Source organism: Gossypium hirsutum, chromosome A07 (genome assembly GCF_007990345.1).
Source record: "Gossypium hirsutum isolate 1008001.06 chromosome A07, Gossypium_hirsutum_v2.1, whole genome shotgun sequence".
NCBI classification, from domain to species: domain Eukaryota; kingdom Viridiplantae; phylum Streptophyta; class Magnoliopsida; order Malvales; family Malvaceae; genus Gossypium; species Gossypium hirsutum.
Window position 1 is genome coordinate 50,341,987 of NC_053430.1, and position 5,993 is coordinate 50,347,979.

The 5,993-nt window shown below is 37.7% G+C and overlaps 1 non-coding gene across 1 annotated transcript; it reads left to right on the forward strand.

Annotated features, from left to right (window-relative positions):
* The first annotated feature begins 3,136 nt into the window (after positions 1-3,136).
* On the forward strand, positions 3,137-3,243 carry LOC121204382 (small nucleolar RNA R71). Its single transcript, XR_005899307.1, has one exon. It is a non-coding gene; the product is annotated as a small nucleolar RNA R71 (small nucleolar RNA).
* The last annotated feature ends 2,750 nt before the right edge of the window (positions 3,244-5,993 follow it).

The following is a 5,993-nucleotide window of genomic DNA, read 5'->3' on the forward strand; positions in this document are numbered from 1 at the left end:
CTTGAATCTCTAAATCGAATTCCTACAATAATAAAATCCATCTTATTAGTCGAAGTTTTGCATCTGATTTAGAAAGGAGATATCGAAGAGCTGAATAGTCAGTGTATTTGAAAACTTTAGATAATATTAAATATGGTCTAAACTTATCGAATGCAAAAACCACAGCCAATAATTCTTTCTCAGTCATCGTATAATTTTCTTGTGCAGTTGTCAATGTCTTTCTAGAATAATATATCGATTGAAAAAGCTTGTTTCTTCGCTGTCCAAGAATCGCACCTACTACAAAATCACTCCCATCACACATTAGTTCAAAGGGTAAATTCCAATCAGGTGCAACTAAAATCGGAGCATTAATTAATTTATCTTTCAAAGTGTTAAATGCTTCTAAACATTCCTGATTGAAATCGATCGGCACATCCTTTTCTAGTAAATTCGTTAAAGGCTTAGCTATTTTAGAAAAATCCTTAATAAATCTTCTATAAAATCCAACATGTCCTAAAAAACTTCGAATAGCCTTAACGGAACTAGGGGGAGGTAATTTTTCAATAGTTTCAATTTTCGCTTTGTCAACCTCGATCCCTTTACTAGAAATTTTATGGCCTAACACAATCCCTTCATGAACCATAAAGTGACATTTTTCCGAATTTAGTATAAGGTTCGTTTCCTCAGATCTCATTAGAACTCATTTTAAATTTTTAAGGCAAAGATGGGAAGAGTTACTAAATACCGAGAAGTCATCCATAAATACATCCATAATGTCTTCTACGAGTTCATAAAAAATGGCCAACATGCATCGCTGAAAAGTAGCAGGAGCATTACATAATCCAAAAGGCTTTCGTTGATAAGAAAATGTACCGTATGGACATGTAAATGTCATTTTATCTTGGTCTTTAGGAGCTATTGGGATTTGAAAGTAACTAGAGAGTCCATTTAGGAAGCAGTAACACATATGCCCAGATAATCTTTCCAACATTTGATCAATGAATGGTAAGGGAAAGTGATCTTTTCTCTTGGCATCGTTCAACTTCCTATAGTCAATGCAAACTCTCCATCCCGTGACTGTGCGTGTTGGGATCAATTCATTCTTCTCATTAGCCACAATAGTCATGCCTCCTTTCTTAGGGACAACCTGCACATGACTCACCCAAGAACTGTCAGAAATAGGATAAATAACTCCAGCATCTAGAAGTTTAATTACCTCAGCTTTTAGGACTTTTTTAATGTTAGGATTCAGTCATTTTTGAGCTTGCATGCATGGTTTATATTCATATTCCATTAAAATTTTATGTGTGCATAAAGGAGGACTGATCCTTCTTATGTCAGAAATCTTCCAAGCTATAGCTCTTTTATGCTCCTTCAGCACTTGAAGTAACTCGTCCTTTTCAGTTGGCTATAAATCTGAAGCAATAATCACTGGTAATATGGAATTATTTCCAAGAAACACATATTCTAGGTGATTTGGTAATTTCTTCAATTCCAATTTAGAAGGTTCTTCAACAGAGGGTTTTAATTTTAATTCATTGTTTACCTTAATACCTTCATAATTCTTCTGTCTTGGTGAAGACTCATTAGAATTTAATTCAACTTTTGTCTTACCTAAAACAGAATCATCGTCATTTACCTCCTTTCCTTAGGCAAGACACAGTTCCAACGTATCCTTATGAACGATTTCCTGTAAAGGATCTTGAGTAGCATGATCAATAGAATCAATAAAATAGCAGGAGTTATCTTGTTCTCTAGAAAATCTCATGGCATCATAAATTTTAAAAATAATCTTTTCGTCACCTACCCTAAGCATAAGTTTACCATCACCCACATCAATAACAGCCCTAGTAGTGCCTTAAAATGGGCAACCTAAAATTAAAGGCACCTCAACATCCTCATCCATTTCAAGCACAACAAAATCAACAGGGAATATGAATTTATTTACTTTTACGAGTACATCTTCAATAATACCCCTAGGATATTTAACAAATCTATCAGCTAGTTGAATACTCATCTTAGTAGGTTTTGATTCCCCAAGGCCAAGTTGCTTGAACATTTTGTGAGGCATCAAATTAATGCTAGCGCCTAAATCAACTAGTGCCTTTTCAACATTTAAACTACCAATTAAACAGGGAATATTGAAACTTCCTTGATCTTTCAGTTTGGTTGGTAGTTTATTTTGGATTATGGTTGTGCACTCCTCGTTGAGTTCTACTGTAGAAAAGTTCAAGAAATTTACCAAATTGTGCATCCATGCGGTTTTTCTTCAACTATGCTAGATATGGGATTGGTGGTTTATATTCCCTTAGCACCAGTTTTTCACTTATTTTGGGTTTTACCTCCTCATCCTTCTTCCTATCAGATTCTTGTGGCAGTGTTTTTCAGATTCAGTTAACACATTCCTACTTAGGTAACTACTTTCACGTGCTTTTTTAGGTTGGGTTCGGTGTTACTAAGGAGGCTGCCTTGTGGTCTCCCTGAAATCATCTTAGCCAGCTGCCCTATTTGATTCTCGAGCCCTTAAATTGATACTTGTTAATTTTTAAGTGCAGTTTCAGTGTTTTGAAAATGGGTTTCTGCTACTGAAATAAAATTCGTCATCATCTTGTCAAGGTTCGGCTTTTTCTCTTGCTGGTAAGGCTGTTGTTGGAAGCCTGGAGGGGGTGGTGGTCTCTGATTTCCTTGGCCTCCTCATGAGAAATTTGGGTGGTTCCTCCAACATGCATTGTAAGTGTTACTGTAAGGATTATTTTGAGGTCAATGATTATTACCCATATAATTTATTTGCTCGGTATCCATGCTGGGGCCAAAGGGTAAATATTCTGAATTGCCCATTCCACCTCCACTCATGTCAGACTACATCACTGGATGTACCTGCGTAGAACCTTATCGACCGTCAATCTTTTTATTCAAGAGTTCTACCTAGTTTGATAGCATGGTGACTGCATCTAGGTTGAAAACACCAGTTGATTTTTTCAGCTTTGTTCTCATGGCTTGCCACTAGTAGTTATTCAGTGACATCTCCTCTATAAACTCATAGGCCTCCTCAGGTGTTTTGTTATTTATGGTTCCACCGGTAGCTGCATGGACTATTTACCTAGTTGAGGGGTTCAAACCGTTGTGAAAAGTTTGAACCTTTAGCCATAAAGGTAACCCATGGTGAGGGTGCATTCTTAGTAAGTCCTTATACCTCTCCCATGCGTCGTATAAAGTCTCTAAATCCATCTGCACAAAGGAAGAGATATCGTTCCTCAATTTGGCTGTCTTAGCCGGTGGAAAGTACTTTAGTAGAAACTTCTCAATCATTTGTTCCCAAGTAGTAATTGAACCTCGCGGTAGGGAGTTCAACCACTTCTTAGCCTTGTTTCTTAACGAGAAGGGAAATAGCCTTAGGCGAATGGCGTTGTAAAAAACGCCATTGATCTTAAAAGTGTCGCAATAGTCCAGAAAGTTGGCCAAATGAGTAGTCTTGCAAACCATCGAATTGAATAAACTGCTGGATCATCTGAATTATATTTGGCTTCAGCTCAAAATTGTACATAGTACGAGGAGCAGGATTCTGATTTACAGGAATTACTGCAACCACAGGAGGTAGCGGATTATTATGATTTTCAACCATCTCCTTGGTAGTGTTGGTATCGTCCTCATGCTCTTCTTCTATATACTGTAAACTTCACCTTATTTCTCTACAATTTCTGCGAGCTATGCTTTCAATTTCGCTATAAAAAAGTAGAGGTCCTAATGGGTTTCTTCCAGTCATAAACAATAAGAACCTGCCAGAAGCAAACAAAAGAAAAATTAGTAATTAAAATAAAAAATAAAAATAAATTGCAATAAAAATAAAAAATGGCTAAAGTAATAAAAATTAAGCATTCCTAATATCTTAGTTTCCGGCAACGGCACCAAAAATTTGATGATCGTTTTATAAACCATTAAATTAGACTATGATCATGACTAAGGCAAGCACACCTATCGAATGGTAGTATTAGTTACAGTGAGTCCAGAGTATCGTATCCACAAGGACTAAAAGTACTAGTATTAACTTTCTTTCTATTATTTGGCCTAAAATATAAGGGATTTGTTTTAATCTAAAATTAACTAACTAAATAACTACTTAACTTGATAGAGAGTGAAGAAAGTAATCGAATAAACTGATAATAAAGACTGTTGAATAGGCACGGGCGTGTAGTCTACCTGTGTAAGTCGTGCTTCGATCCGGCCAAAGGGACACGGCCGTAAGGCACGCCCATGTGAGGAAGCCCAGGCCGTGTTGATTTACCATGTGGGTCCAGTTTCTCTATTTTCGGCCCGTTTCTCGCTTTTTTTACTCTCCTATGCTCATCTAAGTATAAAACATGAAATTAAAGAATTAGGAGCATCAAATTCACCAAATCTAAGGAGAAACCATCCATAAATGTGCTAAGCATGGGATAAAAACATGTATAAATTACGGTTTATCAACAACGCAACTGTAAACTGCAGTGTAGACTTCTAACTTATTGGTCCTCTAGCAAGTGTAAATACATAACCGGTGGTTGATCTTCGTTTATCCAAATCACCGGCATAGTCAGAATCAATGTACCCAATAACATCTTTACCAAGTGTTGTATCCTGCTTGAACAGTAATCCAACATCCATGGTCTTCTGAATGTATCGTAGAATCCATTTCACAGCTTGCCAATGTCCTTTTCCAGGATTATGCATATACCTGCTCACTATACTAATTGCCTATGAAATGTCAGGTCTTGTACACACCATTGCATACATCAAGCTACCTACTGCATTAGAATACGGAACTTGTAACATGTATTCTTGTTCGTTTTCATTGAAGGAGATAGTTGTGCAGAAAGCTTGAAATGAGAAGCCAACGGGTACTTACAGGTTGTCTGCTCGTTCTGTAACACCCCTTACCCATTCCCGAGACTGGGACCAGGCACGAGGCATTACCAGACACATACTCGAATATTTTTGGGAAATACTGTTTATAAAAGTTCATTGCAATTTGAACCCAATCAAACAACATCTTAGTGCCCCTATTATGGGCCTACGAGGCCCAAAACATATATTGAAAATGGCCCTAGACTAAATCGGGGACCTGAGGAAATTTTAAGAAAATTTCTAGATTAATGTCTCACACGCCCATGTGCTTTGGGACACACCCGTGGCCCCTACTCGTGTGGAATTAATTGAATTTATTTCATATTTCGAACCTACAGGGTTTTCACACAGCCCAACACACGACCGTGCCCCTGACCCGTGCCTCTCACACGGCCTAAACTCGCCTGTGTCCAAGAACTCGAGCATTCTGTTTTTGATGTCAGCATGCATTTTGGGGCACACGGCCAAGACACATACCCGTGTGCTAGGCCGTACCCTACACACGATTGAGACACATGACCGTGTCTCTGCCCGTGTGTTTACTACCATGCATTCTGACTTAAAATGTTTAGCTACAGGGGACACACAGACGGACTACACGTCCATGGGGCTATCCGTGTGTCACACACAGCCTAAACACATGCCCGTGTGTCTATCCGTGTAGACCTTATTGGGCTATTTTCCAAGCCTTTGGTCACCTTCTAATATTCATATCCACTTATAGTTTTCAATAACACTTAACATGGTCTAATTATACTCTTAAATGACCTTAATATGCCTCATTGCATGTAAACCTCATCTCATCGATTTTTATACATGCTAGGTTATCCCATTTATATTAAGGATTTCTATGACTTGTAACTCAATTGAGCTTGACTCGTTATCTTAACTCATTGCCAAATTGTGGCCTAACCACCCCATGTGATTTGGTCATATTGTATATCACTAATTATAACATACCATATTTAATCATCACAAGAATATTGGAACATAACATGCACAATTTGGTAGGTCATAACCTACACCAAAATGAGCCAATTCCCCTGGCCATACACAAGTGAATATGTATACTTTTATAAGCCTTCATATTGGCTAATCAAGTGACACATATAACAAAATAACAAAAGCCC